This window comes from Manacus candei, unplaced genomic scaffold (assembly GCF_025592945.1).
Source record: "Manacus candei isolate 608988 ecotype Guabito, Panama unplaced genomic scaffold, ASM2559294v1 h1tg000137l, whole genome shotgun sequence".
Classification (NCBI taxonomy): Eukaryota; Metazoa; Chordata; class Aves; order Passeriformes; family Pipridae; genus Manacus; species Manacus candei.
The window spans coordinates 743156-752102 of NW_026138185.1; the positions used below are offsets into that span (position 1 = coordinate 743156).

Genomic DNA, 8947 nt, shown 5'->3' on the forward strand with positions numbered 1-8947 from the left:
TTTGCTTTTTCTCTTGGGTCTCTGCTTTTGCTGTTGCTGTTCTGTTGCGTGTCTGGCAGAATACCCACTGCCATCCGGTATGTACTCTGCTTCTATAGAGCACTGGCCCCTCCCACTGGTTGGAGTCAAGAGGTGGAGTCCGTGTTGATTGTTCTGTGTCACTGGCTCCGCCTCCTGGGCGGAGTCAGTGCTGATTGGTGTTACAACCCGCCCCAGGAAAAGGGGAGAGGGGGTGACTCAGGTTTTTATTAATAATTCCCTTGGGGTGGATTAAAGTGAAACGACACTAAATAATCGGTGTCTGAAAACATATACTGGCAAGGTTTATTTTAACAATTCTGTATCAACAGGCATGCTAGCAGTTTGGGTGCTGTCATACCACAATGTGACACAGAGATAACCTTTGGGGGGGGAAAGAAAATGCATAGGGGAGAGAAAGGCAGGAGAAGAGCAAGGGAGAGTAAGAGAAAGAAAAGCTGAGAGTGGACAGATGTATATAGTCACTGCCCACGGGGTCCAGCGATGCTTCCATGTCTGTCAGTTGAAGTGGTGGCCTTGATCTGCCGGGGGTGAAGGAGGGAAGTCCCCATACTCCAAGAAGTTATGAGTTATAGCCATGATTAGTGTCACAGACCATGCCTCGAGCCTCCAACATCTCGAGGGTTGCAGTCTCTCTTCTAAGGTTAGGGCATAACTTGCACTTACTGTGTGGACCAATTGTCAGAGACTGAAATGGTTAATGATTTATGCATTCTAGGAGACTTTTCAGGCTTTTGACTTGCATGATACCTCTGATGAGCAGTCGGGCCCCTCCCTCCCTCCAGTGCTGACGGTGTGAAGCCCTGCAAAGGCAAGAGCTGAGCTTACAGGTTTTTGACTGTTGATATATCTGATGAGGAATCAGGCCCCTCCCTCCCTCTGCTATGAGATGTTGGGGTTAGGGTTAGGGTTAAGGTTAGCAAGGGTTAGGGTTTAGGTTTTAGGGTTTACGGTTTGCGTTCCTGGAATGGGGTAAACCCACGATAGTTATATCGCGCATTGAGACAGATTCTGACTAACTCTAACCCTAACCCCAACCCTAACCCCTAACCCTTACCCTAACCCTAACCTTAACCCTAACCCGAACCCTAACCCTAACCCTAACCCTAACCCTAACCCTAAACCCTAACCCCAACCCTAACCCTTATCCTAACCCTAACCCTAACCCTAACCCTAGTAGTTTGCAGTCTCTTTTTTAAAGTTAGGGTTAGGGAACTGGTTTTGTGCATAGCTTGCAGTCTCTTTTTTAAGGTTAAGGTTAGGGAACAGGGTTTGCACATAGCTTGCATTCACTTTTTTAGGATTAGGGTCAGGGAATCGGGTTTGCGCATAGCAACACTAACCCTAAAAAAGAGACTGCAAGCTATGCGCAAACCCCGTTCCCTAACCCTAAAAAAACCCCTAACCCTAACCCTAACTCTAACCCTAACCCTAAACCCTAACCCCAACCCTAACCCTAACCCTAACCCTAACCCTAACTCTAACCCTAACCCTAAACCCTAACCCCAACCCTAACCCTAACCCTAACCCTAACCCTGATTCTAAGTCTGAGGAGAGACAGAAACCAGGAGACTTTGAAGTTCAACTGATGTTTCTACAGTCTCTCAGCTTTCCTCACATTAATGAAAATTGGCTCATTGAGGATAATGAGGATGCAGCTTCTGCTATGGGGAATTCTAAGCATTCTGGGGTCGGTAAGACAACCTGGTAAGTAACACTTGAGTGAATGGGGGGTTGTCTTGGGGGCTTGTTTCCCTTCTCTTTTCTGTCTCTTGGTTTCTCATTTTGTTTGCTACTTTCTTTGGAATAAATGTTGTTTTGTTCAGCTTTCAACTGTGTACTGGTTTCAGTTTTGGCAATCTCCCTGCTGCCACGGTCCAGGGGGATGGGAAATAGGACTGAGCACTGCAATAATGGTTCTTGGCACAGTTGAGGGTTCGTGCAGCAATGCCACTTTATTCAGGGACAACAGGGGTTTAAATAAGGGGTTTAAAGTCTGAGAGGAGGATTCTGAACTGGGGAGGAGCATGGGACTGACAACTCAGGGAAAAGTGTGATAGGAAGACAGGGAAAAGGTGGGTGGAACTTCAGAGTTCCTCTTTACCTCTTTACTCCTGATGGGGTACTGCGATCCCCCTACACCGCTGACTCTGATGTCAGTGGTCTGGGCTGGCCAGCTGTACGACCAGTCCTTGGAGGCAATTATGGTGACATCCGCCCCCATGTCGAGTAACCCTTCCACCTTGACTTTCTGAGGGTACCTAGGTTGAGAAAAGTAGATGAGACATGTTAGAAGAGGGCGAGAGGTCTTCACCGAGGTTGTCCAGTGGACTTCCCTCAGTGATCCCTCCCTCCGCTCCTCATCTGGGGACACCACGCAGAGCAGCTCGTTGGTGGAGACCATCTTCGCCACGGGGAAGCGGTCCTCCAACTGCACGGGAGGGAGATGCACAGTTAGGCATATAGCTATATTTGTGTTCGTCAGTCCCGCAGGAGAGTAGGCACTACAATTATTCCCTTAGCCACTGCTGAAAAGTGCGATATCATCAGGTAAGTCTTATCTGGATCGACTGGGGCAGATGGTCTAACCCTGACCTGCTCATAGGAGCTTAGGTGAGTAGACGGGTGAGTAACAGAAAGGATTATCCAATTTAGGGGAACACACTGGTTTTTAACTGAGATAGGGTCTGCTGAATTTAAAGGATCACACTGAACGGGAATGAGGTCTTTCGGAGGCTCTTGGGTAATGGGGTAGCTGGGCGCGGTGTTGGGCGCAGGATGGAGCGGAAAGCAGGGGTTATTTGTGTCGTCGTGCCCCCCTGGGCGCTCTGCTCCCCGTTTCCCTGATGTTCACAGGAGCAAGGGCGAAGATCGGGCAAAGATTGGAAGGTTACCCTTTTCCTCAGCTCTGGGGACCTCCTGGGGGGAAGGGGCTCACCATTGATATTGGTCATTGACCTACAACTAGAAGACCAATGGCGGCCCTTCCCACACCTCCCACATAGGGTCTTAGGCAAATTTGGTTCGGGGACTAACTTAGGACAATGTTTTTTGAAGTGTCCCTTTTCACCACAATTGAAACATGATTGGGGACCCATGAAAGTGGCAGCCAATAGACGCACTTTATGGGAATTGGAACCTATATTTTTACAAGCGTCTATCATTTCGAGTAGGGAGGGATCCTTTAACATCTTCAAAGCTTTCTGACAGTCCTCATTCGCCTTTTTGATAACCAATTTATTGAATAAAATTTCCTGGCTCTCTTTTTGGTGGACCTGCCTACTGATTGCCTCTTTTAGCCTGGTTATGAATTCTACAAAAGGTTCTTTTGGGCCTTGGTTAATAAGTGTGAAAGAAGGCGTCCGCACATAGGCATCTGTCACCCTTTTCATGGCCTCTAATGCCAATTCTTTAGTCGCTTCTAAAAATTTGGGGTCAATTCGAGCTTGATCCCCCCTACTCGAATAGTTCCCCTCCCCATAGAGCATGTCTATTGCCTGCTGAATTGGGATTCCCCTTCTTTCCATTTTGTCATTGACATATGCAGTGATTAATTTTTTCCATTCTGCCTGAAATACTGAGGACTGTACTGTTGTAAAGAGTCCTCCTATCACTGCTCTTATGTTGTAACGTATCAGCTTATAGGCCAGGAAGAAGGATTCTAGCAACTCGATGGTGAAGGGTGCCCCCAACCCATACTCGACGATGACCTTTTTCATATCTTTTAGCATGTCGTTACGAGGGAAGAATGAGACGCTCAATATGAGAATCAGCAAGCTTCGTTTATTGATCATTGCTAACAGCTTAATATATGCTTTATAATTAGTTCATACATATTGCAAAAGCTAAGCTCATTATTGGTTCTGCTTAAATGTTGATCTCACCTCTTACTCATTTCTTTGTTGACACAGGTGGTACTCAGTTGCTTTTTGTTTTGCTAATCACAATGTCCTGTTTACCAGCTAGCTAACAGGGTACAAGGGCACTGTAACCTCGCTATCTAAGATGTTCCCACTGCCTAGGCAAGCCGTGTTCTATAACCAATTCCCTACAGCCACTCTGGGGCCCTTCCTTCCTCTACATAGATGGGAAATGCTTTTAGGAATTCAGTGTCTTTAGCGCTAGCAGCCTCCTCCCTGAAGGCTCTCCAGATATCTGGTAGCTTAAGCTGCCATTCAGGGGAGTGCTGCATTAAGTCTATGTCCGGTTCAGGGTGGCGGCAGGCGGGGTAGGCCTCGGTGGTGTGAGGCCTATGGGCGCAGCCATCTTGCCGGAAGGAGGTCCTGACCTTCGCCTTGACCCTGTCCTTTGCCACCCTTCCGCCCCTTGAAGGTGATGTATCCGGGGAAGAGGTGGGGCTGGAGGAAGTGGGTGTGCTCGTGGGCATGCTGGGGGAGGGATCTCTGATGCAATCAGGTGGAGGCGGAGGCGGCCTGGAGGGTGGTGCTAAGGGAACCCGCCTCCTCCTTTCCTGCGCTGATTTTTCCCGCGGTGTCCCTTCCCGCCTTTTCTCCGCGTGGTCCCTGGGTCCCTCCTCCTCGACGCCATTTTGAATTCGGCACGATGGTTTCTTCCCCCTCCCTCCATATTGTGTGTCTGTCTGCTCAGTGTCCGTCTCTGTCTGCTCAGTGTCCCTCTCTGTCCGCTCAGTGTCTGTCTTGGGGAGGCTGATATTCTTGTTCATCATCTGGTGCTGTAGCACCATCAGAACTAACCTCCATGCGATGAGCGCCTCTTTAGCTATACGGTCCCCCTTATCGCTGTCCCGCCAGAGGCTGTAGCCTATGGCTTGCCACTGCTCTACGCTGGTGTCCTCGGCAAGCTGGTGACCCTTGTGGTCGAGCCATCTGGCGAGTGATTTTGCCAATTTTTTATCTAAGGGGTGACCGTGTTCTATTACAAAGTCTTTTAGGCGCCTGTATACAAATTTTTGGGAGGTTGAGAGTGTGAGTCCCATGTTGATGTTAGTCGGGTCTCAACAACAGTCTCTTGATGGAAAGTCCTCCCTTTGGTGTTCTGCCGGGCTGTGGGTGTTAGGGTAGGGTGAGGAATGTCCTCAGCAGTTCACCTGTCTGGTGCGTCGACCCGTGCAGCTACCGCTGAGCCCACAGTTGTCCTTTCTGCTGAGGAGGACCGGCGGGGACGATCGCCTCTCCTGGCGTCGCCTGAACCCAGGTGAGGACACAGGAGTTCTCTCAATATGAGAGTCCTCAACTGTGCCCCATATTGGGTGCCACTTGCCATGGTCCGGGGGGATGGGAAATGGGACCGAGCACTGCAATAACGGTTCTTGGTACAGTCGAGGGTTTGTGCAGCAATGCCACTTTATTCAGGGACAACAGGGTTTTAAATAAGGTAACTCTGAGGGGAGGATTCTGAACTGGGGAGGAGCATGGAACTGACAACTCAGGGAAAAGTGTGATAGGGAGACAGGGAAAAGGCGGGTGGAACTTCGGAGTCTCCAGGAGAAAGGGCCAATGGGAGCTCTCTTTGCACTGCAGCGAACTGTAGCCAATCAGTGGCAGAGGAGCAGGAAAGCAGGGGAGGACAGGGTGACAAACAACTTTGGGCAGGAAAATCTGAGGGAGAAAGGGGAACAATATGGAGGTATAACAAACTTCATAAAAATTCAACAGTAAACTGGGGTACATAAAACTCCATGACAATACAGCAATAAACTGGGGTAAAACTGGGGAACAACTGTCAGTCCGGTGGATAAATTGTCCAGTGTATAAAAGTCCATCTAGTTCCCATAGATGCTTCTCCATGCCACATATCTTTCCCAATTGGTTTTTTCTTCCACCACACCCTGCTACATGCAAACATAACAAACGACAGCATCAGCAGATGTCTTTCCATTCCTCTTTCCCTTCCCATTCTCCGTTCCTCTTCCCTTCCCATTCCCACAGCCAACACACTATTTCACTTCTCACTTTAACAAAGCTCTTTTCTCCTTCAGACCCCTCAAAGGTGCCAAGGCCACATAGGAGGCCACACACAAACAGTACTCCTCTTCCCACTTGACTACACCTTCTCCCTCACTGTTCTACAGGGAACACCAGGAATCTGCTCGCAGAGGCCTCTCGTTTCCCATCAGTAGCTCAGCACAAGGAGTTAAAGGAGCTCAAGCCTTAGGCCACAAGAACTGACAGCGAGGAAACTTTGGGAGCAAACTAATGCTGCTAACACGGACCCAGCTGAATCCAGCACACAATCACAGAATCCAAGAGTCCTTCAGCTTGGAAAAGACCTCCAAGCTCACTGAGTCTTGTGCAGCCCCTCCCCGACCGCCTGCAGGGACTGGATGATGCTTTGCACAAGCACCAAAAGGAATGTTGTGAAAGCCATGGCCTGCAGGAGGACACAGAGAAGGGCTTGGTTGGGGCTGGAAAGGAGGGAGCTGGCGCTGGGGGAGCGGGGATGGAGCCTCGGGGATGTGGTGCAGCAAGGACAGGGGCCCAGGCAGCTGGCAGGCGGCAAGGCCTCACCCCCTGCCCCAGCAGCAGCACCGGGCCCTGCCCAAGGCGCTCCTGCCAGGGGCTGGGCCATGCAGGCAGGGGCAGAACCCACTCCCTGGGGCGGCCTTGCTACCCTGACCCTCGTCCGGCCCAACCTCTCCCTGTGTGCGTGCTCCCTACAGCACAGGCTGCACTGGGCAGCATCCCCTGATGGGCCCTGCAGAGCTGCCCCACGGGGACACTTCCCTTTTATGTCACAGGTGCCACAGCCTGTCCCAGCCAGCCCTGCCCATTGTCCCCACCCTGGCTCAGTGACTCACAGTGGCCCCTGGCAACCAAAGAACCAAAGCCCCACATCCCCAGAGTGCAGCCCTACCCATGTGCAAGGGGCCCCCAAAGGGTTCCCTGCACAAAGCAGCCCTCCAAACCCTTGTCAGATAGAAAACTGGGGGACGTGACCCTTGGATGCTTTTAGTACAGAGATACAAGCTTTTCTTGAATAATGGAGGGGGTCACTTTTTTATTATTAATATTTACAGTTATCCATTTGGGGACAGGATGTCCTACAGGCTAATGTGGTGTCACATTTGGAGTGAAAAGTACTTTTCAAAGAAACCCAGGGTGCATGGGTGATGCAGAGGAAGCTGCCAAGTCACCCAATGTGAAGCTCAACACTGCTTTGCACCAGCACTGCCCTTTCACACACATCTTTGGCAAAGACAAAGATGTCAGGGTTTAGTTTCTAAATCAGTAACACTTGACAAGACCTCTTTATGAACTGACAGCAAGAGAACTTAGGAGCAGCTTAGGGTTGACAAGTGTAGGAGCCAAGAAGAGAAGGGCTGATGGGTATGTCATGAACACTGACAGCTGGATGGTCGTGGAGCTGACCAAGGACTGCCAGATACAAAAGACATCACCTGCTGGACTTGGCCCAAACACCAGCCCCCTCCTCTCCCTTCTCAACCACTCAACCACAGCCTGCACACACCCACAGCTACCAGGGCCAGCTGGCTGTTTCTCTTCTCTTTTCTGCCTGGGGGCGAAGGAAGAAGGACAGCGAGGGCATTTGCCTTCGGGCCAGAGGGAAGGGGAAGGAGATCCCCCCAAATCTATTCCTGGCAGGATGGGGGCTGGAGGAGACATTGGGGGACCCCCAAGAATATTTTCGAGGGGAAGAAAGGATGGGGGCACCCACAGGGGGTTGGGGGGGGGGGAGGGACCCAGGAATCTCGTAGTGGGACACTGGGGAGTTCCCAGTAGTTTCTTGGGGGGGTGGACCCCCAGCAGCCCGGGGTAGAAAAATGGACGGAGGAATCCGCCGTAAAGGGTTGGTGACACCCAAAAGACTCTAGGAGGGGGTCGGGAAGGGCCCCGGAGTCCTGAAGTATGTTTGGGGGTCCCCAGGAGGGAGTCTGGGGGTCTGAGGTGGTCCCAGGTGATTTTCAAGAGTTAAGGGGATGCACAGGAGATTTGGGGGACGAGGGGGAAAGGCGGAGGGTCCCTAGGAGTCTTGGGGGGGATCTGGGCGGTTCCCGAGAGTCTTGGGGGAGATTCGGAGGGGTCACCAGGAGCCCCCGGACCCCCTGAACTCAACCCACACCACCATGGCCTCGTTGGGGCCGCACGTGAAAAACAGTGTGACGGGGGGAGACCCTGGGACCGGGATCGATCGGGACCAATCGGGTTCAATCCCGATCCTCCCCTCCCCCGCCATCACCGCCCCGCTCCCGGCAGCCCCTGCGGAAGTTTCGACGTTCTATTGGGTGACTCACCGGCACAAGGACAGGGGCCCAGCAGATTTGGCAATGACGTCATTCCAGCAGAGCCGTTCTATTGGCTGCGACCCACGAGGGAGCCCCAAAACCTGTTCATGGCTTGGGGGGGAAGGACAGCCGGCACGGCCGGGAACGGGGGTGCAGAGGGTGTTCAAGTGCCCAGGAAAGGGGCAAAAAACTTTCCCCTCTCCCTCCCAGTGCCCCCTCAGCCCATCCCAGTGTCTCCCCTCTCCCCCAGTGCCCCCTCAGCCCATCCCGGTCTCTCCCCTGCTCTCCCAGTGCCCCCGTCCATCGAGGTCCCAGCCCGGCCCTGCCCCCTGCTCTGCTCCGCCCTGGATTTCTCCCCTGCAGGGGCAGCTGAGGTGGCTCCAGGGCGGGTGGGAGCTTTCGGGGCAGGGGGTGGCTCCTGACATGCTGCTGGAACCGCCCCTGCCTGGGCGGGCCCGTCAGCCTGGGGCACCTCCTCACCCGAGCCTGGGGGACGGGCCGGCAACTGGGAGGGGCTTTGGGAAGGAATGGGGAGGCTGAGAAGGGGTTGGAGGTCGTGGGGGTAAGTGGGAAGGTGTTTGGGGGAGTTTGGGGGTTTGGGAGGGAGGTTGGGGAGATTGGGGCAGCTGTGAGGGGTTTTGGGGAATCGTCGGGGATGTGGGAAGGAACTGGGAGAGAGTTTGG

The 8947-nt window shown here is 52.5% G+C and overlaps 1 protein-coding gene across 2 annotated transcripts in view; it reads right to left on the minus strand.

The window, feature by feature from the left end:
• Positions 1-8642, minus strand: part of LOC127462716 (uncharacterized) — a 71046-nt gene extending 62404 nt beyond the window's left edge. The window contains exons 1-2 of one of the 2 annotated variants that reach the window (XR_007900532.1): positions 8273-8642; positions 5296-5851 (exon numbers count right to left, since the gene is read on the minus strand). The gene's annotated coding sequence lies outside the window, so the exon portion shown is untranslated. Of the gene's footprint in view, positions 1-5295; positions 5852-8272 lie in introns of those variants that run through there. The other variant, XM_051771599.1, reaches the window with a different exon arrangement.
• Between the last annotated feature and the right edge of the window lie 305 nt (positions 8643-8947).